Source organism: Loxodonta africana, chromosome 16 (genome assembly GCF_030014295.1).
Source record: "Loxodonta africana isolate mLoxAfr1 chromosome 16, mLoxAfr1.hap2, whole genome shotgun sequence".
Taxonomy (NCBI): Eukaryota; Metazoa; Chordata; class Mammalia; order Proboscidea; family Elephantidae; genus Loxodonta; species Loxodonta africana.
Window position 1 is genome coordinate 84,097,386 of NC_087357.1, and position 15,014 is coordinate 84,112,399.

At 43.9% G+C, this 15,014-nt stretch overlaps 1 protein-coding gene across 10 annotated transcripts in view; it reads left to right on the forward strand.

Annotated features, from left to right (window-relative positions):
• ARHGAP22 (Rho GTPase activating protein 22) overlaps positions 1–15,014 on the forward strand; it is a 113,068-nt gene that overhangs the window by 49,489 nt on the left and 48,565 nt on the right. The gene's annotated exons all lie outside the window — the stretch shown is intronic.

Here is a 15,014-nt window from a genome sequence, read left to right on the forward strand (position 1 = left end):
AGGAAACCCAGGTCTGGGGTGTCTGAGAGTGCTGCTCCCTCACACTCCAGCCCCCAGCCCCAGCCAGTCCTTTGTGGCTACCAGTCCCAGTTGAGGTGTGCTGTAAGTACAAAATACACACCAGCTGTTGAGAGCTTAGTACAAAAAAAAAAAGAATATAAATTATTCAATTTTTAACTGATTACATGTTAAGTTGAATGGTGATATTTTGCTTGTATTGGGATAACTAAAATGTATTAATCAAAATTAATTAAAATGTATTTCTATTTTTTAAATGTAGTTACTAGAATACTTAAAATTGTATGTGTGGCTCACATTACATATTTATCTTGGACCGTCCTGCTCCATGATGGACAGGCAGCTTCCTGGACAGTTGGCCTTCAGCCCTGGGAGCCCTGGGGACACAGCTGCTGGGGTCCTCCTTGGGGGTGCGGTGCCCTGCCGCTGTCACCTTTGAACGGTGATTTTTTTTTAACACTTTCCGTAAAGCCTAGCACCAAAAACACCAAACCAGTTGCACTGGAGTTGATTACAACTCAAGGCGGCCCCATGTGTGTTTGAGTAGAACTGTGCCCATGAAGTTTTCAATGGCTATGAGCTTTTGGAAGTAGATTGCCAGGTCTTTCTTCTGAGGTGCCTCTGGGTGGATTTCAGTTAGTAGCCAGGTGCGTTAGCCATTTACATCACTCAGGGCCTCCTAGTAGGGGAGGGCTAAGTTGGATATAATATGATTAAGAAATTAAATAAGCACGACAACTTGTTTACCCGAATGTCGGGAGAGTCCTGGGGTTACAGTCGTTTACAGAGTTCTTTGATAAGTATCAATTACTCCCTTTCTTTTAATTATGAAAATTTTGTGTGGAAAAGTAGAAGAACAGAAGTTCTTACCCTGCTGGTGTCTGCTGCATTTTGGAACCACACCCCCTCCTCAAAGCCCTGCACTTGGGTGGAAAGAAGGAGTCCAGTACAAAAGGGAGCCCTGGGGCGGGGGGAGGGAAGGGAGCCCTGGTGGCAGTGGTTAAGAGCTCAGCTGCTAAGCGGAAGTTAGGAGTTCAAATCTTTGGAAATCCTATGGAGCAGTTCTGTTCTGTCGTATAGGGTCGCTATGAGTCAGAACCAACTCGACAGCGCCTAACAACAACAACAACAATAAGGCAAAAAGCTTGGTGGGGAACTAAGAAGAGCTGGGCCGGGGTCCTGGCCTGGTCACCTAGGGCTGGGTCCCCACTCGTGGGTGGAGGGCAGGAGCTCAGAGTGGGGTGGGGTTAGGAGCCAGATTGCCTGGGGTCATACTTAACTGGTTTTACAACTTGGACATATTTCTAAACATCTCTGGGCCTCAGTTTACTTCTCTATAAAATGGGCTAATAACACCACTTCCCTCACTGGCCTGTGAGCATTCACACTCCTCATGCTCGTCAGTCCCTTAACACCACACCTACCTTAGGGGGGACAACAGTGCCATCAAGTCAGTTCCAACTCATGGTGACCCCACATTAGAACCGTGCTCCATACAGTTTTCCAACTCGTGGTGACCCCACGTTAGAACTGTGCTCCATACGGTTTTCAAAGGCTTGATTTTTCGGAAGTAGATCACCAGGCCTTTCTTTCAAGACTCCTCTGGGTGGACTCGAACCTCCAAACTTTTAGTTAGTGGCCAAGTGTATTAACTATTTGAATTATTCAGGGACACCTGTCTTACAATGAGTGCTTTATACATGCCAGTCCCCTTGATTCTGTTGCTGGGCTGTCATTAATCTTCCATTCATCAAGGGTTCTGTGAGTCCCCACCATGGTCTGGCCCTACTCTTTGTGCTGGATTGAACGGGACAGGCAGTGAGCAAAGGAAAGTGGGGCGGACTGACAAGAAACCATTTAAACAAGTATCATATATAAGCACATACAACACACGGTGAATCCGTGATCTGTGCTGTGGAAAATGAACGCTGTGGGAGGGCGTGGGGCAGGGTGGGTGATGCAGGCTGACATTTGAGAAAAGACCCGAAGGAGGTGAGGGAGATGGCCATACCAGCAAGGTAGGAGCAGCAGGAGACAGAGGCGGGGGGGGCGGGGCACGTAATGCTGGGGGCCTTGAAGGGCATCGTGAGAGCTTTGTCGAGATGGGGGCTGTGGAGATTTTGAGCAGACGAGTACTGTGAACTGGTTTGGATTTTCATGTGGTTGCTTAAGAATAGACTGTAGGGGGAAGAGAGGGAGCCCAGAGACCAGAGGAGAAATGATGGAGGCTCAGACCAGGTAGAACAGTGCACAGCAATCGGATTTTGATGTATTTTGAAGGAAGGGTCAGTGGTATTTGCTGAGAGGAGTGGACATGAGATGTGAGAGAGAGAGAGAGCAGACTGCCTGTTTTTGACTTGAGTAACTCAAAGGATGGAGTTGCTACCAACCGAGAAGGGGGTGGGGTGTGGGTAGACCTGGGGGTGGTTTTGTAGTTGGTAAGTTTGATGTGCCTGTAAGACAGCTCAGTGGAGATGGCGGTGGACAGTTGAATAGATGGGTCTGGGGGTCAGGGGAGCAATGGGTTTGGAAGTGTCCGCAGGAGACACTGCTGAAGCCCTGAGACTGGATGAGCTCCCCAACAGACAGCGTGTCTAAGTGGCAACAAGGGAGGGTGAAGAGTCCTGTTGTCTCCCAGCTTTCTGCCTTGGGCACTTGCTTGCCCGTCACTGACACGGGAACACAAGGGAGCTAGTCTGGTAGAAGAGGTAGTGATAATTGTTGCACATGCAACATTGTGCCTATGGAATGATGTCACACAACTACAGAATTTGAAAAGCCATGTAGGCTTACAAACACTAAGTATCTGATTACCCTGTGTCAATGGTTCTCAACTAGGGACAGTTTTGTTCCCCAGGGTATGTATGGTGATATATGGACACATTTTCAGTATCAACCTGGGGGAGGGGATACTATGTGCATCTTGTGGGTGGAAGTCAGGAATGCTGCTAAACATCCAGCCATCCTACTATGCCTCTCACAGCCTCTCACGACAAACCGTCATCTGGCCCAAAACGTCAACAGTGTCAAGGTTGAGAAACCCCGCCGTATATGATGTGTAACAAAAATGAACATTTATAGTGTGGTTGCTAAGTACAAGGCACTGAGATTAGAGAATATCTCATTTCATTTTCCCAACCAAGTAGGGACTTTAATTTTTTTCACGCAGAGTTACAGGTACATAACTCTGATACTTGGAAAAGTTAAAAACGCGTGGTGGAGCTGAGGGTTGGCCCCAGACTGGGCTATAACCACTGTTCAAGAGGGCCTGTGGGTGCGTGCAGACTGCCAGCCTTTTGGCTGGTAGCCAAGCAGCTTAACCATTTGTATCACCCAGGGACTTCTCTCACATATAGTAGGCTCTTAGAAGTGGGAGTAGCACTATCATTTATGGCCAAGATGGAGCTAAGGAACTGATTTACCCTCTTACCTGAAACACACAAAAAAGGACAAAATATGTGAAACAATGTTCATCAAGATACTGGACATTAGGCAGGGAAAGACAGTGACCCCTAAGAAATGGAAACAAGTGAGGTGAGCCCTACAAATGCCCCATCTTGCTGCCTGAGAAAGTTTCCAGGCTGTGGTGAAGGAAGGGGAAACCTAGGTAGAGCCCACTGGACTCTTGTGACTGAGGAGTGTGAAGAGACCGGCGTCTAGAGTTCGGAGGGTAGACTGCTGAAGAGGAGACAGCTGCGCAGATAAAGAACCCTCTGGGGAATTCAGCTGAGTACTCATCACATGAGTGTGAGGAAACTACCCCAGGCTGGGGAAGAACTAGTAGAAAGGATTAGAGGCAATAGTGCCCAGCCTAGCACAGGGCAAGGAATACCTCATCACTCACAGGGCATTGGGGTAGAATACACAGATGGATCGGTGGCACAAATGGTTTGCACTCAACTACTAACCTAAAGGTTGGCAGTTTGAACCCACCGGTGGTGCTATGGGAGAAAGACTTGGCGATCTGGTTCTATGAAGAAAACTCTGTGGAACAGTTCTACTCTGACACATGGATCACCATGAGTCAGAGTCTGCTACTCAAAGGCAGCAGGTGTGAGAAATAATTAACCCTATACTGACCACTCTGGATTGAGAAACAAAATATCTAAGTGTTAAAGCTGTTCCCAAGTAACAACTTCACCCCAGAAAAAAGATCAAGTATATTTATAAGAATGCAAAAATATTCAGCACCCAACCGTTTAAAATTCTAAATGTCTAGCACCTAATCAAAAATTAGCAGACACGCGAAGAAGCAGGAAAATATGACCCATAATGAGGAGAAAAACTAATCAGGTAAAACTAACCCAGAGCTGATACGTATGTTAGAATTGACAGACGAAGACATTAAAACAGTTTTTATAACTGTATTCCATATGTGCAAAAAGTTAATAGAGACATGAAAGATACACACACACACACTCACACAGAAAAAACCGAATCAAACTTCTAGAGATCCAAACTCCAATGTGTGAATTGAAAAATCAACTAGATGGTATTAACGGCAGGTTGGACAGTGAACATGAAAAGATTGGTGCACTTGAATACATAGTAGCAGAAACTCTGTTAGTTTTCTATCACTGTTGTAACAAAGTACCACAAATTTAGTGGCCTAAACAATACAAATTTATTATCTTATTGTGTTCATCAGAAGTCTTTCATGTCTCTCATTGGGCTATATTCAAGGTGTCAGCAGGGCCGGGTTCCTTTTTAGGGGAAAATCCATTTCCTTAGCTTTTCCAATGTCTAGAAGATACCTGCATTTCTTGGCTTGTGGACCCCTTCCTCCACCTTCAAAGCCAGCAATGGCAGGTTGAGTCCTCACGTTGAATCAATCTGACCTTCTTCTATAGCCATGTTTCCCTCCGATTCTCCTTTTTTGCCTCCCTTTTCCATTCTTTTTATTGCGAAGAAATTCATATAACATAAAACCAACCATTTTATGGCAACAATTCGGAGGCCGTTAGTGCATTCACAGTGTTAATGCAACCACCACCTCTGCCTGGTTCCCACACATTTTTATCACCCCAAAAGGAAACCTTATATCCATTAAGTAGTTGCTTCCAGCCCCTGGCAACCTCCAATTTGAATTCTGTTTACCTATTCTGAATATTTCATATAAATGGAATCATATGTGACCTTTTAAAAAATTTTTTTTATTATTGTACTTTAGATGAAGGTTTGCAGAACAAACCAGCTTTTTACTAAACAATTAGAACACATATTGTTTTGTGACATTGGTTACCAACCCCACAACATGTTGACATTCTGCCCTTCTCAATCTTCGGTTCTCTGTTACCAGCTTTCCTGTCCCCTCCTGCATTCCAGTCCTTGTCCCTGGGCTGGTGTGCCCCTTTAGTCTCGTTTTCTCTTATGGGCCTGTCTAATCTTTGGCTGAAGGGTGAGCCTCAGGAGTGACTTCATTACTGAGCTAAAAGGGTGTCCAGGGGCCATACTCTTGGGGTTGCCCTACCCTCTGTCAGACCAGTAAGTCTGGTCTTTTTTTTTTTTTTCTGTGAGTTAGAATTTTGTTCTACATTTTTCTCCAGCTCCGTCTGGGATCCTCTATTGTGATCCCTATCAGAACAGTTGGTGGTGGTAGCCGCGCACCATCTAGTTATGCTGGACTCAGTCTGGTGGAGGCTGTAGTACTTGTGGTCCAACAGTTATCTGGACTAATCTTTCCCATGTGTCTTTGGTTTTCTTCATTCTTCCTTGCTCCAGGCAGGGCAAGACCAGTGGAGCATCTTAGATGGCTGCTCAGAAGCTTTTAAGATCCCAGACACTACTTACCAAAGTAGAACGTGGAACATTTTCTTTATAAACTATGTTATGCCAGTTGGGCTAAATGTTCCCTGAGACCGTGGTCCCCACAGCCCTCATCCCAGTAATTCAGACCTTCAGGGAGTTTGGATGTGTTTATGGAGCTTCCATGACCTTGCCTTGGACAAGTTGTGCTGGCTTCCACAGTATTGTGTACTGTCTTACCCTTCACCAAAGTTACCACTTACGTATTGTCTGTTTAGTGTTTTTCCATCCCCACCCCTTCCCTCCTTCATAACCATCAAAGATTATTTCTTTTTGTGTGTAAACCTTTTCATGAGTTTTTATCTAGTGGTCTCATACAATATTTGTCCTTTCGTGATTGACTTATTTCACTCAGCATAATGCCCTCCAGATTCATCCGTGTTGTGAGATGTTTTGAAGATTCATCGTTGTTCTTTATCATTGCGTAGTACTCCATTGTGTGTATGTACCATAGTTTGTTTATCCATTCATCTGTTGATGGGCATCTTGGTTGTTTCCATCTTTTTGCTATTGTGAACAACGCTGCAGTGAAAATGGGTGTGCATATGTCTATTTGTTTGATGGCCCTTATTTCTCTAGGATATATTCCTAGGAGTGGAATTGCTGGATTATATCATATTTCTATATCTAGCTTTCTAAGGAAGTACCACAGTATGTGACCTTTTCTGTCTGGCTTCTTTCACTTAGCCTGTTTTCAGGGTTTACTCACATTGTACTGTGTATCAATACTCCACTCCTTTGTGTGGCTGGATAATATTCCAGTGTACATATATACCACAATTTGTTTATCCATTCCTCCCTTGATGGACCTTGGGCTGTTTCTACCTTTCAGCTATTCTGAATAGTGCTGCTATGAACATGGGTGTACATGTATTTGTCTGAGTACCAATTTTCGGTTCTTTTGGTTATATACCTAGGAGTGGAATTACTGAGTAATATGATAATCCTATGTTTGACTTTTTGAGGAACTGCCAAACTATATCACACAGTGGGTGAACCCTTTTACATCCCCACTAGCAATGTACAAGGGTTGCAATTTCTGTAATGCTTGCCTACACTCATTATTTTCCATTATTTTGATTATAGCCATCCTACTGGGTGTGAAGTGGTGCCTCATGCTAGGTTTGATTTGGATTTCCTTAATGACTAGTGATGTTGAACATCTTTTCATGTGCTTGTTGACAATTTGTCTATCTTTTTTTGGAGAAATGTCTATTCTAGTCCTTTGCCCATTTTTTAATTGGATTGTTTGTCTTTTTATTGTTTTTCTTTGTTATTCTGGATTCTAGACCCTAATCAGATAGGACCTGCAAATATTTAATCCCATTCTGTAGGTTCTTTTCACTATCTTTTCACTATCTTTGATGCACAAAGGTTTTTAAATTGATGAAGTCCAATTCATTTTTTCTTTTGTTGCTCAAAATGAGTATCAGACCTAATAATCCATTGCCAAATCCAAGGTCGTGAAGATTTGTTCCCTATGTTTTTTTCTAAGAGTTTTATGATTTTAACTCTAATATGTAAGGGTCGCTATAGGGTCGCTATGAGTCGGAATTAACTCGACGGCAATGGGTTTGGTTTTTTAAGTAGGTCATAATGTTGTTGTGAGTTATTTTCTGTATATGCTATGAAATAGAGGTCCAGCTTCATTCTTCTGCATGTGGAAATCCAGGTTCCCAGCACCATTTGTTAAAGAGACTATTTTTTCCCTATTAAATGGACTTAGCACCCTTCTCAAAAATTAATTAGCCACAGATATATCAGCTTATTTCTGGACTCTCCACTTTGTTCCGTTGGTCTATATGTATCACACACTAGTACCATCCTGCTTTATAGTGGGTTTTGAAATCAAGAAGTATGAGTTCTTCAACTTTATTTTTCTTTTCCAGGATTGTTTTTGCTATCTGAGCCCCTTGCAATTCCATATGAATTTAAGAATCAGTTTTTACATTTCTGCAAAGAAGGCTATTGGAATCTTTATAGGGATTACATTGAATCTATAGATTTGGGGGGCGGGTAGTACGATCACCTTAACAATATTACATTTTCTAGTTCAAGAACATAGAGTGTCTTTCTGTTTACTTAGATCTTCTTTTATTTCTGTGAGCAATGTTTTATAGTTTTTAGTGCACACGTCTTTGACTTCCTTGGTTAAATTTATTCCTAAGTATTTTATTATTTTAGATGCCATTGTAAATGAAATTGTTTTCTTAATTTCCTTTTGCAGATTGTTCATTGCTTGTGTATAGACATACAACTGATTTTTTCATGTTGATTTTGTACCCTGAAACTTCGTTGAATTTATTAGTTCTAGTAGTTTTTTGGATTCTCTGGGATTTTCTATATATAGGATAATGTCATTTGTGAATATACCAAAAAACAAAAAAAAACCATTGCCATCGAGTTGATTCCAACTCATAGCGACCCTACAGGACACAGTAGAACTGCCCAATAGGGTTTCCAAGGAGCAGCTGGTGGATTCAAACTGCCAACCTTTTGGCTAGTTAGCCACTTAACCACTAGGACTCTGCATATAAAAAAAAAAGATAGTTTTATTTCTTTTTTTCCAATTTGGTTGCCTTTCGTTTCTTTTTCTTGCCTAATTGCTGGCTGGAACTTCCAGTAGAATGTTGAATAGCAATGAAAGTGGGCATCCTTGTCTTGTTCCTGATCTTATAGAGAGCACCTTCCACTTAAATGGACCCTAGTGATTTTATTAGGTCCATCTGGCTAATCCAGGAAAATCTCCCTGTCTTAAGGTCATGTGATTAGCAACCTTAATTCCATCTGTTCCCTTAATTCCTCTTTGCCGTGTGATGTAACATATTCACAGGTTCTGGGGGTTAAGGCATGGACGTCTATGGGGGGCTGTCTTAGGCTGGTTTCTCTAGAGAAGCAAAACCAGTAAAGTGTATCAATATATACAGAGGGAGATTTATATCAAGGAAACTGCTCACGTGGTTGTTGTAGAGGCTGGAATGTCCCAAGTCCATAGATCAGGATAGAGGCTTCTCCTGAGTCACGTAGCTGTATGGGCTGGCTTATCCAAGACTGGTAGGTCAAAGAGCAGGGCTCTTGCTCACAGGCTGTGAATCTCAAGATCAGCGGAGAAGCTGCTAACTCAAGTCCCAAGAACCAGAGGTCAGATGAGCAGGAGCCAGCTGCAGGATCCAGAGCAGGCAAAAGCCAGAATGTCTGCTTATATTCAGATGCAGACCACATACCTAAGGAAACTCCCCCTCAACTGATTGGCCACTCAAAGCAGATCCCATTATGGGGGTGATCACATATAAACACTGAGAATCATGGCCCAGCCAAGTTGACACATAATCCTAACAATCACAGTCCACCCCTTGTCAACTTGGCATGTACACATCTCCTTAAACCATACATAATCTCTGAATAAAGACAATTATAAAATCATACTCATACCTAACATGATACAATGAATGCACATATGACCAAAAATGCACTAGCCCTGTTTACATCTTATATTTTGTAAGTGAAGAAAACGAAAAATATTCAATGCACACATACAAAGTAGAAATACTTATAACAATTACAGTCCTCATTTCTGCAACTGGTTACGTGGCCATAACTGGTATTTAGAACTACCTTCTTCCACCACCCATTCCGTATTCCCTTTGTCCTCAGCAAGCACCTCAGCTGGTTGTGGTTCTTTGCCTGGTGGGGTGACCCAAACCTTCATTCCTGAAGGGTCTGGGTCATTAGCAGTCATATCGGAATTGGGCTGCTGTAGTTTTCCATTGACTTTAATCACAGGGCATGGTAGTACTTAGAGAAGCCCTAAGGGATCACCTGCATTCCAGACATACTCTTCTTTATCTCCATATGTAATATCAGTCGGATTTCTTCTTGGTAATCAGGATCAATCACATCAGCCAGTATGGTAGCTTCCTTCTTTGGGCATAAGGAGCCCAAAGTGGCCAGGTGGCATTCTTAGCTTCCAGTTCAATGGAATCAGTGATGTGTCTCCAGGTGGGAGCATTCCTCCCATTAGAACTAAGAGCTCTAGACCTACAGAGCATAAGGTCGTGGGGACAGGAAGCAAAAAGCTTTTAAGTGAGTCACTAGGGGTAATAGTGAGTGGTGCCACTTCCATTTCCACCCGTTGATTCCTGGACCCGTGAATCCTGGGTATGGGAGATACAGCAGCATATATTGGTTGCTGGTGTAGAGCATATAAGCCTCTTGGAGAACATAGCCCCAACCCTGCAAGGTATTGCCACGTAGCTGACACCGTAATTGTGTCTTTAGGAGACCATTCCATTGTTATAGCAGGCCAGCTGCTTCAGGATGATGGGGAACATGGTAAGACCACTGAATTCCATGAACATGAGCCCACTGCCACACTTCATTTGCTGTGAATTGAGTCCCTTGATCTGAGGCAGTGCTGTGTGGGATACCATGACGGTGGATAAGACATTCTGTAAGTCCACGGATGATTGTGTTGGCAGAAGTATTGTGTGCAGGGAAGGCAAATCCGTATCCAGAGTAAGTGTCTGTTCCAGTAAGAACAAAACACTGCCCTTTCCATGATGGAAGTGGTCCAACATAATCAACTTGCCACCAGGTTGCTGGCTCATCACTTTGAGGGATGGTGCCATATCGGGGACTCAGAGTTGGTGTCTGCTGCTGGCATATTGGGCACTCAGCAGTGGCTGTAGCAAAGTCAACCTTGGTGAGTGGAAGTCTATGTTGCTGGGCCCATGCATAACTTCCATCCCTGCCACCATGGCCACTTTGTTTATGAGCCCATTGAGCAATGATGGGAGTGGTGCCTGAATTTTTATGGGATTAATTTCCCACCCTCTAGTATGCAAGTGTTTTACCAATAAGTCCAGAGTTGCTGACACTTTCCTTAGTAGGTTCAATCAGCATAATGTCATCAATGTAATGGACCAGTGTGAGGTCTTGTGGAAGGGAATGTCTGTCAAGGTCACTGCAGACTAAATTATGACATAGGGCTGGAGAGTTGATGTGGCCTGAGGTAGGCAACTGATGGTGTATTGCTGGCCTTGCCAGCTAAAGGCAAACTGCTTCTGATGGTCCTTTGAAACAGGTATGCGGAAAAAGGTATTGGCCAGATCAGTGGGCTGCACACCAGTTACGAGGAGACGTGTTAATTTGCTCCAGCAATGAGACTGCATCTGGGACAGCAGCTGCAACTGGAGTCACCACCTCGTCTGTTTTTGATAATCCCTGTCATTCTCCAGGAGCCGTCTGTTTTTGATAATCCCTGTCATTCTCCAGGAGCCGTCTGTTTTTGATAATCCCTGTCATTCTCCAGGAGCCGTCTGTTTTTGATAATCCCTGTCATTCTCCAGGAGCCGTCTGGTTTTCGATAATCCCTGTCATTCTCCAGGAGCCGTCTGTTTTTGATAATCCACTGTCATTCTCCAGGAGCCGTCTGGTTTTTGATAATCCCTGTCATTCTCCAGGAGCCATCTGTTTTTGATAATCCCTGTCATTCTCCAGGAGCCGTCTGTTTTTGATAATCCCTGTCATTCTCCAGGAGCCGTCTGGTTTTTGATAATCCCTGTCATTCTCCAGGAGCCGTCTGTTTTTGATAATCCACTGTCATTCTCCAGGAGCCGTCTGGTTTTTGATAATCCCTGTCATTCTCCAGGAGCCGTCTGGTTTTTGATAATCCCTGTCATTCTCCAGGAGCCATCTGTTTTTGATAATCCACTGTCATTCTCCAGGAGCCATCTGTTTTTGTACAGGCCAGATAGGCAAGTTGAATAGGGATGTGGTGGGAATCACTACCCCTGCATCCTTCGAGTACTTGATGGTGGCGGTAATCTCTGTAGTCCCTTCAGGAACGTGGTATTGCTTTTGGTTTACTATTTTCCTAGGTAGGGGCTATTCTAATGGCTTCCACTTGGCTTTTCCTACCGTAATAGCTCTTACTCCGTTTGTCAGGGATCCATTGTGGGGGTTCTACCAGTTGCTGAGTATGTCTATTCTAATTATACATTCTAGAACTGGGGAAATCACTACATGATGGGCTTGGGAACTCACTGGGCCTGCTGTGAGATGGACATGAGCCAAGATTCCATTAATAACCTGGCCTCCATATGCCCCCACTCTGACCGGTGGACCACAGTGATGTTTTGGGTCTCCTGGAATTAGTGTCAGTTCAGAGCCAGTATCCAGTAATCCCCCCAAAATCTGATTATTTCCTTTTTCCTGGTGAACAGCCACTCTCATAAAAGGCTGTAGATTCCTTTGGGGAAGGCTAGGAGAGAGATTAACAGTATAAATTTTTGGCAGTATATCGAAGTCCTTCTTCAAGGGGATCTAGCCTCCCTGTCATTCAAGGGGTTGTGGGTCTTTAATCTCACTCAAGTCTGGGAATTGACTGAGGGACCATGACTCTCCGTTCTGGCTATTCAAGTTAGACTGCGGTTCACCTGACCTAGAATTCATCCGTTTGTACAGATGAAGTAAATAGTAGATTTCCTACCTACTTCACTTCTAGGGACACCATGACTAAGTAGCCAAAGCCATAACATAAATCCACGAGCCAGACTATTCTGATTACTGCTTTGACTCCACTGTCCCTTACTGTAACCACACCCACTTTGCCTTTGTCAGTTGAGTGCAGCCACTTGGCCTCTACTACCACAGAGTCCAGTCAGCCCCATTGTAGTTAGGTGTCTAAATTCAAATCTGATTTACATAAAATAGCAATCACAGCAGTTTTCAAGGATGCCAGAGCTCCCTTCAGAACTTTGTTCCTCACAGTTGTGGTAAAAGGTGTGTCCTTTGGGCACTCCATGTATGGGTCTGTGGGTCTAACCTGATCAATCCACTCTAGCATGCCAATTTCCCTAAGCCTTTGGATACCTTCTTCTACAGTATACCAAGGCAGGTCTGGTACTTCAACTTGATTTAGTATAGGCCACTGGGTAATCCATGCTTAGCAACCCAACCAAATAAACTATTAGATCCTTTCCTAACTCCTCAAGCTGAAACATTGAATGAAGAATCTGTGCTTAGTGGACCCATGTCAATAAACTCAGGCTGATCCATCTTTATGTTCCTTGCACCATTATCCTGCACCCTTAATAGCCATTCCCACACATATGCCCCAGGTTTGTGTTTGTACATGTTAGAAAAGTCAAGCAGTTCTTTTGGAGTATAGTGAAACTCGTCCTAGTTCACACTTTGTACTTCACCTTTTGGGGCTTGCTGGGACTTAAGTCTGGTTATGGGTCTAGAAGCCAGAATTGGTAGTGTGGAATTGTTTTGAGAACATTTAGCATTGTCTTGTAAAGCATCTGCCTCAGGCAATACTCCAAGTGATGACTCAGGCAAGGGCTCTTTAGAGGCAGTTGGGCTAGGGCTAATCTCATTAGATGGGAGTGGTGGGGCTAATGGTTTTTCTGGGCAAGGTTGTTTAGCAGACAAACATGGAGTAATCTCTTCAGATGGGAGTGGTTCTGTTGGCTGGAGTGAATTCAATGGAATTTAGGGGCTCAGTTTCTCTAGCTTCCTGATTATCTGCCCATATGTCCCTGTCCCAAGTTTCAGGATCCCATTTCTTCCCAATCAGTGCCCTCACTTGAACTTCAGATACCTCTCGAGGTTGGCATTTTAGCTGGCATTGTAACTCAGCCACTGAAAATAAGACTCTGGGTTTGTTTTTCAGCAATATCAGCTCTGTTACTATAGGAAATAAAGCTTTCTTTCAAAGCACAAGTGCAAACCTGGAGGTAGTGTATGTGGCACTTGAGCTTTGACTGTGAAGCCCTGAGCACATCTCTTTCTCTCACCAGTTTCTCTAGTGAAAGTAGGACCAACCAACCAGCTTCCTTATACTTCTCAATATGCCAAAATGTAGAAAGATATCACAAATGTGTTCATCCAGAACCTTGCCTTTTAGCCAATAGCTGATCTACTGGCGGTGATATTTTGGGTATTTGTATTGCCACCTCACACCATAGTTTGGCAGTGCCCACTTTACTCGTGGAAGGAGAGTCATCAACATCTTTCCAGACTTAAGAAACAATTTAGAAAACTCATTCTTACAATTTTGTTTTTGTAGAACCATTCTCCGCACGAAATGTCTTAGGCTGAGTTCTCTAAAGAAGCAAAACCAGTAAAGCTCTATAAATATATGTATGTTGTTGTTAGGTGCCGTCGAGTTGGTTCTGACTCATAGCGACCCTATGCACAACAGAACGAAACAGTGCCCGGTCCTGTGCCATCCTTACAATCGTTGTTTTGCTTGAGCTCATTGTTGCAGCCACTGTGTCAATCCACCTCGTTGAGGGTCTTTCTCTTTTCCACTGACCCTGTACTCTGCCAAGCATGATGTCCTTCTCCAGGGATTGATCCCTCCTGACAACATGTCCAAAGTATTTAAGACACAGTCTCGCGATCCTTGCCTCTAAGGAGCATTCTGGCTGCACTTCTTTGGAAGAAATATAGACAGGTTTATATCAAGGAAATGACTCACACAGTTGTAGGGGCTGGAACATTCCAAGCCCGTGGATCATGATAGAAGCGTCTCCTGATTCACATAGCCTCAGGGCTGGTCTCTTGGTCATCTAGTGCTGCTCTAACAGAAATACCACAAGTGGGTGGCTTTAACAAAGAGAAATTTACTTTCTCACAGTCTAGTAGGTTACAAGTCTAAATTCAGGGCGTCGGCTCCAGGAGAAGGCTTTCTCTCTCGTGGGCTCTGGAGGAAGGTCCTCGTCCTCAATCTTCTCCTGGCCAAGGAGCTTCTCAGGCGCAGGGACCCCATGTCCAAAGGACACGCTCTGCTCCTGGTGCTGCTTTCTTGGTGGTATGTGGTCCCCTGTCTCTCTGTTTGCTTCTGTCTTTTATATCTCAAGAGATTGCCTCAAGACACAATCCAATCTTGTAGGTCAAGCCCTGCCTCAATAACACAACTGTCGCCCATCCTTCCTGATTAAAATCATAGAGGCAGGATTTACAACATATAGGAAAATCACACAATACCAGGAATCATGGCCCAGCCCAGTTGATACTCACATTTTTGGGGGGCATAATTCAATCCATGACAGCTGTTGAGCCCAAGATCAGCAGGTCAGAGCGCAGAGCTCTTACTCACAGGCTGTGAAGATCGACAAATCCCAAGACTGGCAGGTAAGCTGCTAGCCCAAATCCCAAGAACTGGAGATCAGATGAGCAGG